This window comes from Myodes glareolus, chromosome X, assembly GCF_982192425.1.
Source record: "Myodes glareolus chromosome X, mMyoGla1.1, whole genome shotgun sequence".
NCBI classification, from domain to species: Eukaryota; Metazoa; Chordata; class Mammalia; order Rodentia; family Cricetidae; genus Myodes; species Myodes glareolus.
This window is the reverse complement of record NC_142053.1, coordinates 108,960,378-108,978,754: the sequence shown is the minus strand read 5'-3', so window position 1 is coordinate 108,978,754 and position 18,377 is coordinate 108,960,378. Positions and strand designations below refer to the sequence as shown.

The following is an 18,377-nucleotide window of genomic DNA, read 5'->3' as shown; positions in this document are numbered from 1 at the left end:
GTCTAGTTAAACAAATGCAACATAAACATGCAACACACCTTTACATAGCTCAAGTAATATTCTGCAACATAAACAAACACAACACATCTTTACATAGTTAAAGTAACATTCTGCAACATTTTCCCCATTTTGTCTAAATAAAAAGGAAGGTTTTAGCTTTAATATAGCAAGATTATATACAATAAAAAACAGTTATCAAGTAAGAATTACATTCACAATATACCTTTGCATTTGGCAAATTCAGAGAAATCACTCTGTTAACTATCCTATCTTGATGAGTCCAAAGCTCTGCACCTAATTTCACTTCTATCATAACTAAGGAAATCTGTAACTATAACTATCTAGTCTTCAACTCCATCAAAGACTCCAGACAGATATAATATTACCTGAGTAAACAGGAAGTGCAGAACAAACAGCTTCCAAAACTATAGAAACAACAGAGACATCTGGCTGTCTGGACAGTCACCCAAGGTTTCTCTGCAACATTAAGGCATCCATCTTTGGCCTATAGACCTAGAAGATCTAGCAGACTTTTCTGTAAAGCTGGAATTTTGAAGAACTTTCCAACCTTATTTTGGAAAAGTTGAGCAGTCTTTTTCCTTTGTGTCCTGCATATCCAGTTTGTACAGAATACTATCAGCAATCAAGACAAGGACTTTTTTTTTTGCTTAAATGACTAGCTTTGCCACAATGAAAGCAAACTCCATATGGCAGTACTTTGATGTCCATTATCCTTTTGTGAAGTAGATTGGTGCTGCCAGAAGCAGACATATCTACTGTCATTAAAGTCTTAGCTTGTTAAACATCTTAAATAGCATATTCTATAGGTCTTTGATGTGTTTGAAGATCATCTATCTATCTAAAATATATCTCTGAATCATCTTCAAAATATAACTAACATAACATATTTGAATGTTATAGATGTCTAACTACTAACCAGTATTTCTTATTTTTCCTAAATCGTTTATAATAATAGCTTTCAAGGACTAGAATTTTACCTTACATTTTTAAATGAACTGAATAGGTAAAATACTTTAAACAAGGATAGAAACATATATAGAGTATGTTGTAACAAAAATAACCTTAAATTTGCATCAATATACAAAAATCAATAGCAATGTAAAATATTTGAGATTAATAGCTGCTTTTCAGTTTTAAATAGTTTCAATAACCTGCCTTTTATTTTATAATTCCTAATTCCTAGTATAGTCCATTATCATCATGGAATCATGGTGGCATGCAGGCAGTTATGGTGCTGGAGGGGAGCTGAGAGTCCTACATCTGGATCCATGGGCAGCAGGAAGAGACTATGAGCCACTGGACCTGGCTTGAGCTTCTGAGATCTCAAAGTCTACCCCTAGCAACACACTTCCTCCAGCAAGACCACACCTACTCAAACAAGACCTAATAGTAACATTCCATATGAGCCTATGGGGCCATTTTCATTCAAACTACCATACATGCTAATAAAATTATAAAACATAATAGAAAGTATTAAAGTCAGAATAATTAGGGGATTCATTAAAAATGTATCTATGGGGGCCAGGAAGAGGGGTAACAGTTAACAGCACTGCTCCTTTTCTAGATGATCCTGGTATATCTCACAGAACCCATCCAGCTCACAACCATCTGTAAATCTAGTCCCAGGGGGTATCAATGCCCTCTTCTAGCCTCTAGCATTGAGCCCATGTGGTATACAGACATACAAAACATGTAAGCAAAACACTCATGCCCATGAAGTAAAATAAATAATTTTTTAAAATAAATGTACCACTGGGTGGTGGTGGCACACCTTTAATCCCAGAACTCAGGAAGAAGTGACAGGTGGATTTCTATGAATTTGACGATATCTCAGTCTACAGAGAGAGCAGCCAGTGCAGCCTGGGATACACAGAGAAACACTGTCTCGAAAAATTATTATCTATCAACTGGAGAGTTAACTTTTCCATCTATAGAAATCTTTATTGAAGAACTCTCTTTAATATTTACTTCAATTTGATAAACATTTACTTAAGGCTAATGGGAATTTGAAAAAGTGGAGGCTTATTTCTAAGAAACTTGCAGCATATTTTGGAATGTAAGTTTAATACAAAGAAAGCCATCAGACAGTACAAATCCATTCATTCATACTAGTGCACTAAACATGTATTTGAATCTCAAAATATTATAGCACCAACAATGAAATTTTCTAGATACTTAAGAGGAAGACAATCATGTTTGCTCATGTTATCAGAAAATATTTCAGTGAAGGAGGTAGAACTTAAATACACATTTGTGAAGTGATTAAAAGCATTCTTTCTTTAAGTAATATTGTTCATATTTTCTATAAAAAATGAAAGAACCCTATTGGCAAATATATTCTGCAAAGTCTCACAGTACTTTACAGAGAGACCTTAAAAATCATTATTTACTGTACCACATGTTAATTCCACTAAATCACTAATTGAGGGAATGGAAATATTCTGGGAAACATATGCAGCAGAAAAAAATTTCAGAAATAATACAGGTAACATTTGTGTAGTATCAAAGCAATGACAGAGTAGAACTTTAAAGGTAAAAAACAAACCCATCATAGATTTGGGAGATTAATATATTAAGGATTTCATAGGCTGGGGTCATCTTAAGCTCTCATACATCTTAGCTTTAATGTCTTTCATTTGGAAAATATTCCCTACTTATTGATTGTTTTCAGTGACAAGAAACCTCAAAATTAACCATTTCCAATAATATCTCAATAAAATGTTTCAATGGTTAAGAATGTGATATAAAATATAAACAAAATTAGACTTGTTTTATTGCATTCTTTAGAAGCATGTTGTAAAAAGGAAACTACATACTAACAAACCACGTTTGCACTATACTTTCTCAAAGGGCACCCTGGGTAGAGAAAGTCAGAAGTACAGGACTTTCCAGCCTCTTTTCATTTCTTGTAGTTAAATCTTCCTTTAAACAGTTCTTCATTTATTCATTTAACAATGAAGCTACAACAACCTCAATTTGGAGTAAAAGCATAGTCCTGGGGGGAAAGATACAATAAAAATATATGCATAAGCATAAGAACCCTGGTGGTGAAGAGTCTTTAAGAGCAATAGAGCCTTTCTGAGCTCCTGTGAGCTTAGAAAGGTCCACATACCGGAGGACCAACAGTCACCAAAGTCAGACCATTTTCCAGATTTGTTGTCTCCTGATGTAAAATAAGGATCACAGACAGAGACTAAGCAAAATGAAAATAGATTTTATTGAGGAAAAGGTGAAAAGGACCCCCAGGGAGGAAGCTTCTCAATTACCCTTTTGAAGACTTCACAACAGGAACTAGATAGAAACTGGGCTCATCTTTATTGAGAGTATTTATTCTTCAAGTATATTCCATGAAAAAAAACAATGAAGGGTCTAAACACAATCTGCACACCCACACCTCAGTCAAGCATGGGAGGTGATCATGATTTGCTTGTTCCATTGTGAAAGTGGTCACATGTTGTGATAACCCTTGTAGGCCTTTCCTATTAATTCATTTTACTTATTTTGAAAGTTATCGATCTAGTAATTATTATTTTTTATTCTCTGACTTTATGACTAGTTTATGATTTACCAAAGTACCTTGCCCTTACTTCTTCCAGGAGTGAACTCCTGTCTCAAGGTGATTAGGAGGCTGAAGAGATACAGCTGCCTGTAATTACCACATAAAAACTAAATAGTCCAATAATGAAGGAAAAGGATGTAGCATGGAATATAAATAAAAAAAACCAGTACTCAGGTTATAGTTCAGTTGGTAGAATGTTTGCCTGGCATACAGGAAGCCCCTGAGTTCAATCCCAAAAACCACATAAGCCAGGAATGGTGACCCATGACTGTAATCCCAAGAACCTAAGGGTGACAACAAGAAGCTTAGAAGTTAAAATTAATACATAGTGAGTCTGAGACCAGTCTGGGCAATCAGAGAGTCTGTCTCCAAAAATCAAATTTAAATTGATTTGAAATTGTTGTACCTGGAGATAGCTTTTGTATATATGAATATGTATGCATATTTCTTGCAAGGGGCTTTGAATTACAAAGTGGGGAATAAAAGATGGTCTTCTACTACAGCAAATATATGAAAAACACAGAATTTCTAATCCATTAATTTCAGTTCCATGGGAAGATTGTGTTTGGTCCCATCAGAATTATCTCCGACATAAGATGCCACTCTTCAGCTAGGAATGGGCTAGAACAGGTCAAAGTCTGATCACCACCAAAGGAGTTACTTAAGTTGTTGTCAAATTGCCCGGGGAAAGACTTCTTGATGTGCAGGTTTGCTTAGCCAAAGTACCACGTTTGTCTGGGCTTTGAAACAAAAGGAAAGGGTCTGTCTATTTGGATCTCAATCTTCTCTCCAAAGTCCATTACATTTCCCAGTTCTTTCTCACAGAAAACTATTGCTTTTTATAGAAGATTTTGCGCTCTCTCTCTCTCTCTCTCTCTCTCTCTCTCTCTCTCTCTCTCTCTCTCTCTCTCCCTCTGTGTGTGTGTGTGTGTGTGTGTGTGTGTGTGTGTGCCTCCACACTCACATACACATACGAGCAGGTGCCCTCCAAGACCAGAGAAGAATATCAGATCCCAGATCCCTTGTAATTGGAGTTACAGGTGGTTGTAAGGCTCATAAAAAAAATGGGTGCTAAGAATGAAACATTAGTCCTCTACGACTACTGTTAGAACACAGTCCAAGAATGGAGTCATGTGAAAGGAATTCTGAGTGCTTGTGAGAAAACTCAAAAGAAAAAAAAACAACAACAAAATGAAAACCAAGAAAATAGTCTTGTGACCTCAGTTTTGCAAAGACACAGAATTGTTCTTTGAGTATGCTTCCATGTCCCTCCCAGGTACAGTGAACAGGAATGAGTTCGCTACAACTGCCTATTGCTATTGTTTATTTACCTCTATGAGCATGCTTTTGCCACAGCTTGAACTCATGAGAACTTTATCCAGGTGACCTTTCTAACCCCTCATGGTCTAAATTGTCTGTTGCTTTGAATAAAATTGACTATTGCATGAGACTTTAGTCTCCCTCATTTGGGGCTGCCATTTTTCCAGGTTCCAAGGCACCTTAAGGGCAGTAAATACTTTACAAGCATTTCAAGTACTCTTAACCACTGATCCATCTCCCCAGCCCCTGAAATACATTCATTAAATCACCATAAACGTCCTCAAGCACTACTATGGTGGTTTGAAAAAGAATGGCCCAAAGGCTCATATATTTGAATACTTAGTCACCAGGGAGTGCTACTATTTGAAAGGGTTCTAAGGATCAGTAGGTGTGACCTTGTTGTTGTAGGTGTGGTCTTTTTCAGGAAGTATGTCACTGAGGGTGGGCTTTGAGGTTTTAAAAGCCCACGCCAGGCCCAGACTCTTTCTCTCTCTTTCCAATTGAGGATCAAGATATAGCTCTCAACTAGTTCTCCAGCAGCCATGCCTGTCACACCTGCTGCGCCCTGTCATGATGATAATGGACTAAGCCTCTGAAACCATAAGAAAGCCCTAAATTAAATGTCTTATTTGATAAAAAGCTACTGTGGTCATGGTTTCTCGCACAGCAATAGAACAGTGACTGAGGCAAAAACTTTAAAATTCTTCTGAAAAAAAAAAAAAAGAAAACTGATGAGTAGCAGTAGTAGGTGGTGTTTAAAGTATCAATCACCATTGGTACAGCTTCTTGGTGTGTGTGGGAAAAGCTGAGAAACTAACAGATAGCAGTACTCTGGGGTTTTCACAGTCCTACAGAATTAAGGCATAATCTAACATGGGCAGCTCCCAAAGCCGCCTCGCTTTTCAAAGGATTTTCCTATGAAATAATAACAGCTCCTGAAAATATAGATGGGATAATAGATAGCACTAATGAGCTATTATAAGACTTTCCTTTATTTGGGTATACGTTCAGCTCAAACCCTGGAAATAATAGCTTTTATGTGCATTTAATTTAATAAGGTCTATATGCACAGTTAATTTAATATGGTCTATTGAATAGAAGCAATCTATTAGGCAATGTTTCTAAGCCTGTTTTGATGGGGTCAGGGAAGGGGGATCACATGTTCTTTGAGAAACTGAAGTGATGAGTCCTTTCCACCAGAAGAAGAAAAAAAATGTTTAAGAAGATAAGAATTTGTATTAAGAGGGATGAAAAGGTGGTTCAGAGGTTAAGAGCACTGAGTGCTCTTACAGAGGACTCAGGATTCCATATTCAGCACCCACGTGGCAGCTCACAACCATCTGTAAGTCCAGTACCAAGAGTTCCAGGGTCCTCTTCTGGCCTCTGTGGGTATAGAATACATATGGTGTTCAGAAATACATGCAGGCGAAACACCCACAGTCGTTAAAAAATAAAGGGGAACTTTTTAAGAATTTGGGTGGAGTTTTGTCTTAGTTATGGTGTTATTGCTGTGAAGAGACACCATGCCCAAGGCAGCTCTAATAAAGGAAAACATTTGATTGGGGACAATGCTTGCAGTTTCAGAGGTTTAGTTCATTATCAGTATGACAGACGAGCATTGCGGCGTTTAAAAGGCCATGGTACTGGAGAAGGCGCTGAGAATTCTACATCTGGATCCACAGGGATCAGGGTGAGAGAGAGAGATTCTGGGCTTGGAATGGACCTTTGAAACCTCAAACCCCATCCCCAGTGACACACTTCTCTCCAACGTTATACCTCGTAATCCTCTCAAGTAGTGACAGTCCCCGATGATTAAATATTCAAATTTATGATCCCACGGGGAACAGTTCTCATTCAAACCACCACAACTACCAAGGAATTGATGGATACCTTCAATCTACTATTGATCTCCCTGCAGAGAATATGACAATAACAACACCGCTGATCTGTATACAAAGGCAGTGCATGTTAATGCAATGGTTTTTCTGAAAATTTTGAAAGATATATTGGCTAAAGGTGGGAGATAAGGCCCAATGGTTAAGAGAACTTCCTGTTCTTACAGGGGACCAGAATTAGTTTCCCAACACCCACATAACAGCTGCTCACAACTGCCTATAACTCCAGATCCGGAAGATCTGAGGCCCTCTTCTGGCCTTCCAGGACACCAGACATACATGTGTCACATATACATACATACATACATGCAAGCAAACCACAAAGATAAAATAAAGATAAAATTGAAACATTTAAAAAATATACTGTGGTCAAAAACAAACAAAAATTAAAAACCTAACACAGAATAGGTCTTAGCCATTTTTCTAGTGAGAATTTCAGTACGCTAGGTTTGTTCATATTGTTATACAACTGATCTCAATAACGTTTTCATCATACAAAACTGAAATGTTACATTGGAATGAAAATTACAATGACTAATTGCCCACCTTCTCTTCCCATAATCCCTGGAAGCCACCATTCTTTCTGTTTCTATTAAACTGACTACATGAAATATCGCATGTAAATAGAATCAGACAGCAGTTGGTTTCCTGTGGTTGGCTTCTTTCATTTAGCATAATGACTACAAGGTTGATCCATTGTGTATCTATAACTCATCACATTTCTCTATCTATCCATTGATGGACACTTGGATTACTTTCAACTTTTGACTACTTTGAATAATGCTGCTAAGAATATTCATGTATGAGTATCTTTCGAGATACTTTTCTTATCCATGATCTCTCTTTCCAGTTTCTGTTACTTAGCAATTCTGAGTTATGTCTGTTGTCAAAAAGACCTTACAAATACATGAAATTGGTGTCTCACTGCCAAGACATTGATACAGAAGATACCCTTGATCTTTATTCTATGCTTAACTTCTCAATTATGCAGATTTCACTTTCTCCTTTAGTTATTACAGCATTTTTTGAATTTTTACATGTATGAATTAATTTTATAATAAAAGGAAATAAAGTTTCTTTTACTGTCGATTATAATAAAACCTCAAAGAATATCTCAGCTATCTCCTAAAGTCACCAATTCAAAGGCAATTTATAATATGAATATTAGTGAATGAATATTTTCTGGTGAAGAACTGATGGAGACTTATCTGAAGAATGGAATCCTATGCAGTGTGCAGCTGAGAATAAGAACACAAAAGTTCCTCTTCCCCTTTCACACCAGACTCTAATTTAATGCTAACCAATGAAACTGAGTGTGATGAAGAAGAAGCCTTTAAGACAGGAGAGATGGCTACCTTCTCCATTGTCTCATGGAAAGGGACTAATGTTAATCTCTTACTGCACCTAATTCATAACTTAAAACTTTACTATATCGCGTGTGCACACACATAGTCAATGAATGAAAAATCTATAGATCTAACCTCAAAGGAAATAAGAAGGAAATAAGAAATAGTTAATTCTGGAGCCAAATATAAGTGAGCATGGCTGAGAACCTATAGATTCAGGTTTCCCCAAATACTGTGCCCTGCCATGGGAGTAGTTACATGAGATTTGGTTAGTTACAGAACAAAAAAGGCATAAATCAAAGTGTTTTCCAAACACATTGGTAAGGACCACAGGTGATTGGCTCATGGCAAAGCAGAGATAGTTCTGCTATAGATTTTAGATCATATCTGATGGCAGTCTTAGCTTTTGTGTGGATGAAAAGTAGTGGTCTATTATTAATGCATTGTAAGATTTTGATAGTCAACAAAATTTTAGATCAGACACAGGGGAGGCCAGTGAATGGTTTCCAAAGAGGATAAAATTAGAAAGGATAATTTGGTTCTGGTCTGCAACATTTTCACCCTCCATAATGTTGAAGTTCAGTCACTTGACCTTGTAGAATCTTATCATGGGTGCACCCACTTCTCTCCCTCCTTTTGGGAACTTCAGATATAACAGAAAGTGAATACATACACACATATACATGGTACTTTTGACACTATCTGAGGCTTTGAGCATTGCCTATTTAAATAAGTGCAATTCTTTACTGAATATAAACAAGTAATTTTAAAGGTAAAATTAATCAACATGATGTGTAGACTACTCATTCAAAATCTCGATAAATTGTATAGCGTAAACAATTACTCCGCTTAGACTAATCCTTTATGAGTGAAAGAGAAAGGTTAGCATTTCATTTCCTGTCAAGGGTGGTTGGCCTACTAGATGCTTCCTGAATCCTATCCTGTACCAGCATTTCTCAATATCACTTTGTCCCAATTCCATTACAGGCAATATGAGACCTTATGATGTAGAAAATATAGTAAATTTAAATTTTATTATTATCAGAAGAACTGGAATGTATTTTTATTATTTTTTGTGAGTGTGTGTGTTGTCTATGCGTGAGTAAACATACATGGAGGTAAAAGTCAAATTTCAGGAATTAGTTCTCTTGCAGGGTTTCTCTTGTTTTGTTTAACCATGTACTCCAGGTTCTATGGTCCTATATGGCCAGGTGAACCTCCTATATCTGTTTCCCCTCTACCTATAAGAGTGTTATGACTATGAAAGCATGGTAGCATATGCTTTCAACCCTAGCATTCCAGATAGAGGGAGGTGACATTGAGGCCAACCAGGGCTACATGCCAAGCTCCAGGCCAGCTGTGACTACATAGTAAGACCATATCACAAACAAATAAACAAGAAGAATGAAAAAAGCAAGGTGGGATAACAGGTATATACCACTATAGGTAGCTTTTGTTTGTTTATTAACATGAATTCCATGTATACCTGACAACTTGAGTTTTTACCCACTGGGCCATTTTGCTGGCTTTGCTTGCCTGCTTGCTTGCTTGCTTGCTTGCTTGCTTGCTTGCTTGCCTGCTTGCTTTCTTTCTCATTTCACTAGCTTGTCTGGTTGGTCATAGTGCTAAAGACTAACTAAATATAGGGCCTTGAGCCTGCTAAGCAAGTGCTCTACCACTGAGCTACATTTCCAATCCAAAAGGCAGAAATGTAATGATTTGTGTTTTGGGTTACCTCAAAATAGTGGCAACAGTAGTAACTTAATGATGGTTGAACGCTTAGGCCTAACAATACATATGTGCTACCCCATCACAGAAGAGGAAATTGGAAAGAATGTGAGAGAACAAAATGCTATATTCTGGCCATGACAGGGTCATTGTGATTATGAACTCACAGCAGCTAGGGTTACCTGCAGTGGGCATGCATAAGATTGACTTAGTCATGGATGGGGAAGGGTCCCATGGGTCCTTCTCCTTCCTATGAAACTACTAGATGCTGGATGATTTCTAGGTGGGAGAGTCATTGTCTTCAGCTCTGTATCCACTGATGAGATCACAAGGGTCCTCTGGATATTTCCAGACCCATGGTCATACAAACAGCCCCGGTTGAGTTCAATGGGTCACAAAATGGAACAAAGGCACATGAATGTGGAAATGGAATTTATAGGGACAAGAGAAGATTGGTAGGGGCGATAGGGAACTAAGGGGGGGGACAAGAGTAATTAGGATGAATTATATATTTGTATGAATTGGTCAAATAACAAATTTAATAATAAAAAATCAATACTTAACTTTAGTTACAATATCTCTAACAACATAACTGTTCAAATTATTTTCACTGATTAAAAAAATCGTTAAAGCATCGTAGGTCTATCTCTATGGTTCAAAGTCAAACTCATGACTTTGGCATATGTAACTGGAAGTTGTGGATTCACATGTTCCAAAACTTGTTCAGAACATGCTCCTTTGAAAAGTACACTTGTCCAATGCTTTACAATACAGCCTGTGCATGCATGAGGGAAGATGGTATTTTCTCAAAAGCCTAGAATTTCTGATTGTTACCTTTTGGGTTATTTGCAAGCACCATGGGCATTCATAAAATATTCAGAACTGATATATTCTTGTAGACTTCGTAAATGATTTTAGAATAGGGACCAGGCCTACCATGTATTAACTTGTATTAGAACTTAGGAAATGGTCTCCATATCAGAGATATTTGTTAATTTGGAGACAGCCTCTGTTAAAAAAGATAAAGATGCTAATTACCAGGATGTCGTTTCTTTAAAGGAGGGGTTCTGGAGAAAGGTCTCAAAGATTAAGAATGCTTACTACCCTTGCAGAGAACCAGGGTTCGGTTCCCAACACGCACATCAGCTTACAACCACCTGTATCTCTAGTTCCAGGGGATCCAGGGCCCTCCTCTGGCTTCCATAGTGACTGTATGTACATGGTGCACAGAAACTAATGCAGGAACGCATAAATACACACACACACACAAGCAAATAAACAAATGAATTTTTAAGAAGGAAAAGTGGATAGATGAACACCCTTGACATTATAGCATAAACTTGATCCATCTCTCCTCTCATAGAAGAACCAGCTTTGTTGGTAAATCATTTTTTGGAGATGGGATAGAGATTAGCTTATTTAATCAACTTCTAAGGCTTAGATTTCGATCCCTGAGCCAAAGTCTCTTGATCTGTATTTTCGGCCCAGACTGCCACTCTTCACAGCTGCCATCCACCAGGTGCTGTTAACATGGATGTTTTAGAAACCGTTCACACTCTATATTTTCCAAAGCCAAATTTCTCACTTAGCTCTGAAAATAAGAGTGCTGGATCGTTGTTTCGCTTACTATTGGATTCCTAGGTTAAGAGAATAGTGATCTCCTTAATGAAAAATAATGGATAAATGAAAAAAAGACAAGCATAATATTCCATTCATGTCACAGAAGTTGTTGAAGAGTTCTCTAGCATTTGTTAGGTGTGGCAGTTTGAATATGGGGTGAGCCAAAGAAATGGCTCAGCAATTAAGAGTACTTACTGTTAGGCAGAGTAACACGCCCCTTTAATCCCAGCACTTGGGAGGCAGAGGCAAGAGGGTTTCTATGAGTTCAAGGCCAGCCTGGTCTACATAGCTTATACCAGACCATCTAGAGCTACGCTGTGATAACCTGTCTCCAAAAGGGATACAGTTGAGATCATGAACCAAGTAAAAGGGAGGAAAGCTAAGCTCCAGCATTCCTCTCTCTGAGCTTCCTGACTGTGGCTACAATGTGACCAGTCACCTTGAGCTCCTGTTGCTATGACTTTGGCACCATGATGGAGACTGTGAGCCAAAATAAACCTTTCTGTCCTTAATTTGCCTTAGTAATGCATTTTGTCACAGCATTGGGGAAATTAACTACTATTATATTTTATATTTATTTCAGTCAATTTCCAGGAGTGAAAACATGTGGATGCTTTTGTTTGTTTGTCTGTTTTGTTTTGTTTTTGAGACAGCAACTCACTGTGTAGCCCTGGCTGATCTATAACTTATCTATATAAATAAAGCCGACCTAGAACTTACTGTGTAGACCAGGCTACCCTCTGACCTCCCAGAGATCCACCTGCTTCTGTATCCCTGGTTCTAGAATTAAGGTGTGGGTGACACAGCACACCCCAACTAGCGATCACATGGGTCTTACAGAAAGCATATGTTTAACATTATGAGAAACTGCCAGACAGCCTCAAAAGTGGCTTTACTATTTAGCCAGCAAATTATACCGGTTCTCTATGAGAGTTTCTATTTTTCTACATCCATATCAGCACTTGACAGTGCCAATATTTTTATTTTAGTCATTCCAACAGGTGGGGTATTGTGTCTTTTTACTTGTACCCTAGCACTTCTTTACAGTGGTAGACTCTCACTGATTATGTACTGAACTGAAATAAACTCATCCCATTTTTACTTCTGTCTTGTTCCATTTTTATTTTTTATGCATGGTGGCAGTACTGAGGATTGAAATTAGGTTTCCGTGCATGCTAGTCAGATACTCTACTATTGTATGCATCCCTGGTACCTAATTCTACTTCAAAATCTTCCAGTAATGGACTCAGTGTTTATTATTCTTTTAGTAAGGTTTGGATGTAAGGAAAATACAAAGAAACCACAAAACACAGAAATGTTGGACTCCATCTTACGCTGTTATTCTAAATGAATCACCCACCCTATTAGAATAGGATTATAGTATTATAACCTCTAAGTTTATATGAACAGACTTAACTTAACAATATGAATTTGAAGGTTGTCAGCAAAATTACATATGAAATACTCTCCTCTTACTGTTACTGGAATTACCAAGAATTACTATCAGTAGTCACAACACTAAATGTACTAGGCATTGTGTCAGGATCCATGCCTATCAGCCACTCATTCCTCCAAACTAACTGTGGAAAGGCAAGCCTGGCATTTAATGATGCTGGCACACTTGCCCAAAGTCATACAGCCAATACGGGAAGGCAGCAGGGTACACAACAAAGTCGGGGTGCTGCCAGGAACCTTGTTCCTAACCATTCCGTGAAGCTGATTGATGGGCAGAGGGACTAGCTGCTTCTTGCTTTAACCAATGGCAACACCACTAAGTCTCAAATTGTTTTAATTCAGAGAAGGAACAAAGGTCCAGGAAAGCAAGCCTTGTCTCGCATGAGTGTTGGGATGACTTCTTCGGATGAGCCAAGAGGCGCATAGATGGAGTAGGGTGGGAGCATTTGGTCTAGGGAACCTAAACTGCCTGATGAGCAGACAGGCTAAGGATCTCAGGTCTTATGCTCAAGAAGCAAGCAGCACAAGTGAGACTCAAATGAGCTGAAGTTATGTTACCAGTAACTTCCTGTGTTGTTTCAAAACAGTAGGGTGGCATTTTACATGTAATCTTGGCATGCAGAAGGTAGAGCTAGAAAGATTATACAACCAAAGTCATCCTTCCCCACTATATAAAGTTCAAGGTTAGCCTGGGCTTCATGAGACACCCCGCACAGGCAAAAACAACGATGACAAAAAACCCTCCACCAATCAAACAACAATAACAAAACATAAAATAAAATAAATAATATGCTAACCTAGATCATCTAATGACTACAGAGTGATTAAACAAATCTCGGGATAACAAAGAACTCAGACTTAAGAGAGAAATATAGTTCTAATTAAACATGATGAAAGAAGATATTTCACTAGGCACATGCAGTTAAAACTCGGGCCAACAAAGCTCCAGGATGGAATTCAGTGGTTTGGTCTTCATCGTTTGATTTCATACAGTTCTTAGAGCTTTGGTTACCTATTTTCCTCCAAATCTATTTTTAAAAACTATGCTTCTGTGAGCTTAGAGCTCAATTTATTTTTTGAATATTTTTGGCTGGGCAAGATAAGAAGTATGTGCCAGGTTCCCGTGTTAAGTGGTCACTTTCCATGGCCCAGATATCCAATTCTTTCACCTTTCAACTGTGAAATTAGAAAGAGTATACTAGATAGGAAAATTAGCCAATGAAATCTTGTCACAAGAAAGCAGTCATTTCAGGAGATCACCCAAATAAGTTCTAAAATGTCTGATTCACATGTTTTAGTCTCACAGAAAGAGAACATCTGTTTCTAAATTTTCTGTACCTTGAACTGCATAGCTGAAAAGTTTCACTTCCTCCCATGTCAAAATGATTCTAAACAAACTGTGCGATCATGTAATTATTGTCGTGGAAAATTATGGCCACCCTACAGGACATTTGTCTCAAACTTGCAAGTATGAAAAGTCAAGGGGAGTGATTTTTATGGACCTGGAGAGATTCTCTTGGTTTCAGGATGTCCCTGCACACTTGGACATGTACATAATGTTCTTATTACAATGTTTCAACACTCAACAGTCAGAGACCACAGTGAAGGAATCTCATTTAAACAAATTCATAAATGGCTTACAACGCCCAGTGTCAGTGATTAATGAGAAAGTATTCAGTACTTGAGTGACTGGAAATTTTCCAGTCAGCGTTTCTGAGTGCATGTGTTACTGGGGAGTCTCCTGTACTTGAAAGTTAGACAACTCTAAGGAAAAAAAATACATGCTTATAAAAATCAAAAGTCACTCAGCAATCATCTGAACTTTCTATACAACTGCATATTTTTTTCTTTCAAAGGAGAAAAACCTCTTTAACAAGCCCACAGAACAGAAAGGAGCAATTAAATACAAATTAGTTCGCATAGCCAACATCTTAGCACTTGTTCAAATATCAAAACTTTTCATCTTGACAGGTGCATTTGTCCTTGAGAAGACACCGTTTTTTAAAGCAAAATAAAGAGAGCAAGCCAATTTCCCCAGTAAAAAGTGCTGTCAGATTTTACTGTGAATTATAGCCTATTATTACACCATATAAAAGAACAAGCAGCTAAATTTCTCTTCTCCCAAAAGTGCCTCTAGATATTTATTTTTAAGGAAATAAAACAGTCAAAACAGTTTGGGGGCTTGTGTTTTTGTTTTGCTTGCTATTTCTGGCCACAGTTCCAACATTTTTCTCCACTTGAGCCAAACTCTGAGGTACCCCAACCTCATTCTATTCAAGGCATCATTCATCCCTTGTGCATATAAACTCATCCTTCTGAAAAACAACTCGGAAGACAGAGACGAGCCTCCAGATAGTCCCACCTGAAGACCATTACTCACCGGCAACCATGTTCTCCATTATCCTCTGCTGCCTTTCCGAAGCCCCAGGGAATAGAGAAGGTCGACCAATTTTGTCCTTCAAGGTCCTCCTCCATAGTAGGAAGCCAAAACAGCCCACTTCTCCTGAGGATGGAGAGAAAGAGTCCTCTTCTTTATTCTTCCCTAAGAAGGATGACTGTCTCATAAGAAACAACTGCTATCCGAGGGGGGTGGCAATCAATACTAGCTGGCCAATCATATTTCATCCCTTGGCTACTTGGAAACCAGATATGCATAAACAATCCCATGTTCCAGGAGGGCTGAGGATACAAAAGAGGAAAAGCTCTGCCTTTTGTAAATTATTAACAGGATTTTTTTTTCCTGATCACGATCAAAGATGCAGAAGCCACTCCTTTCAGATGGTTTCAGGAAACCATCAGGGTTGGCATAGACAAGCTCAAGAAGGGAGCTATCTGATGGCCGTTCTGCCACTGACCTCTCTGAATCAGGACAACCCCCATGCAGTTGAAATCCAAGTGATATAACACTCAGGGTGAAATGGCAGCTTCTGGAGGTCTGAAAAGGCCAATCTGCAATTTCAGCATTTGCCTCCGATGAAAATGAACCCTTGCTCTTTCCCATGGGAGGATTCACTATGGGGTATTTGGCAGTCCAAGATGGAATGAAGCCACCTGCACACAGTTCTCACATCCTTCCTCGATTTCCAAGTGAGGCTGCACAGCTCCTCTGGCATTCTTGAGCTTCATCCAAATTTGAGATTTAACACATCTACCTTGGAGCAATTTGAAAGCTGCCAATTTGAATGTTAGCCCCTACTCAGTAATTTCAATTCCATGGGAAAATTCTGATCCACAAAGTATTTAGAAAGTACCAGCTTCCCACAAGAGGAAGCATTTCCGTTATCCTCTGATCCTCTGTTGGATAATAGGCAATGGTTCCTTTTCTCTGAACCCAGACCTCTTACCCTTGGCAGCTTTAGCAGTGTAGGCTAAAACTCTCTCTCTCTCCCTCTCCCTCTCCCTCTCCCTCTCCCTCTCCCTCTCCCTCTCCCTTCCTCCCCTCGTGTGTGGAGAGGCTGTCCAATACAGTGGATGTTCAGCAGTATCCCTGCTCACTCGTCAACAAATGACAGCAGCATCTCTCTGGTTGTGACACCAAAAATGCTGTAGGCATTATCAAATCACTGCCCCTGCCTCTGAGAAGAAGTATCAACTCCAAATGAAACCACTGGCCCAGTCTGCTTTCTTTGGTTCAGTTTGTTCCAAGAAAGAAGAACGTCACTGTGAGAACCTTAGATCTGAGATAGGTTTGTGTCAAAGGCAGATGGTAGGCAAGTAGTCAAAGCTTGGGGTGAAGCACACGACTCATCTGTCCAAGTGCAGGTGGCTAATTAGACTTGTCAAAATAGAGACACATTTAACACGATGGGAAAAAAAATTCCATTCTCCAATGACATTTGCCAAGCCTCTTGCTGTCATAGTGCAAAACAGATCTGGAATGTGTTCACTTCTCCTTAGTTCGATAGTCATTATTTTACCTCGGTGGCAGTCAACTCCCTGCAAAGCTGGCTTCTTTCAGAGAGCTCTTCCTAGCTGATCTTTGACAGCAAAGCAAATGACGGCACAGATAACGAGGAACTAAATCCTCTGCCTAGTTACGTAACCCTTAGCCAACCCCAGTTGGGATGTTTCCTTGAGTACAAAGGGTTTGGGGACAAAAGATCTTCTCAATTAAATACACTATCAGCGGTCTGGCTACGCAGTGAAAATGAAGTGGATGGTGGCCCAAGCAAAAGCACATTTCAGCGAACGCGAGCAGTGTTGGCACCTCATTAAAAAGAATGGCATGCCCGAGGGAGAAGCAGTGCAGAGGGGACATTTTCTTAAGAGTGGGGGTGGTCAAATTAAAGACAGGTTCTTCAAGGGGTCAGCTGTGTCAGCACTGCTTCTGCTCCCCTCAGAGACCACTATAGAGCTTTTCCCCTCTAAGTCATGACTTTTCTCCTCTAAGTGTTTGTAGGCTTTCTTCTCCTCACCCACCTAGACCGGCATGTTCCTTCTACTTGATTAAAAGTCCACTTCTTATAATGCTTTCCACTTCCTCCAAAGGAACACATCATTCGTTTTTCAGTGCCTCTGAAGGACTTCCTGCCTCAGGAAAAGACACTGTCACACTCTGCTTCCGGTCACGTTTCTCTGTATTCACCATTTCTGAGAAGAGTACAAGTCCAATGAAAATAATAAGTTATAGTTGTTGGGGTTTGTTTTTGTGGGGGGTTGGTTTTTTTGTTTGTTTTGTTTTTGTGTTTTGTGTTTTTTTAAGGGGATGGGCTGCTGGATTTTTTTTTCTGGTGTGGTTTTTGTTTTGTTTTGCTTTGTTTTGTTTTTCGAGACATGGCTTCTCGGGGTAGCCCTGGCTGTCCTGGAACTTCCTTTGTAGTCCAGGCTGGCCTCGAACTCACAGCAATCTGCCTGCCTCTGCCTCCAGAGGCATGGGATTAAAGGCGTGTGCCACCATGCCCCCAAAGAGTTGTTGTTGCTTTTATCAGTATACAAAGTATTAGGTTTCATTATGGCATTCTTCAAAATGTTTACATTTGTTGATTTTCCCCTCCATCTCTTGTCCCCCAACCCTGGCTACATCTTGTGCCACCAGTAGCCTCCTTTTTACTTCCATATCACATGTGTCCTTTTGCCTCTCCCTTCACAGCCTATTTCCAATTCCACACAAACTTATGCATACATAGAAACATTAAAAGTTAACATCCACATATGAGAGGGGATGAGCAATTTTGGTTGTCCTGAGTCTGGGTCATTTTGCTTTCTATAATACTTTCTAAGTATATCCGGCAAATTGCACAATTTCATTTTTCTTTACTGATGAGCAAAATTCTATCTGGTATCTGTACATATTTCTTTAGGCCAGCAATTCTCAACCTGTGAGCCACAACCTCTTTGGGTTCGAATGATCCTTTTAGAGGGGTCACCTAAGATCATCAGAAAACACAGCTATTAACAATATGATTCATAACAGCAGGAAAATTACAACTATGA

At 38.8% G+C, this 18,377-nt stretch overlaps 1 protein-coding gene across 2 annotated transcripts in view; it reads right to left on the bottom strand.

Moving 5' to 3' along the window:
• Frmpd4 (FERM and PDZ domain containing 4) overlaps window positions 1-18,377 on the bottom strand; it is a 930,349-nt gene that overhangs the window by 883,239 nt on the left and 28,733 nt on the right. Inside the window, exon 2 of one of the 2 annotated variants that reach the window (XM_085684903.2) lies at window positions 15,325-15,447. The gene's annotated coding sequence lies outside the window, so the exon portion shown is untranslated. Of the gene's footprint in view, window positions 1-15,324; window positions 15,516-18,377 lie in introns of those variants that run through there. The other variant, XM_087902491.1, reaches the window with a different exon arrangement.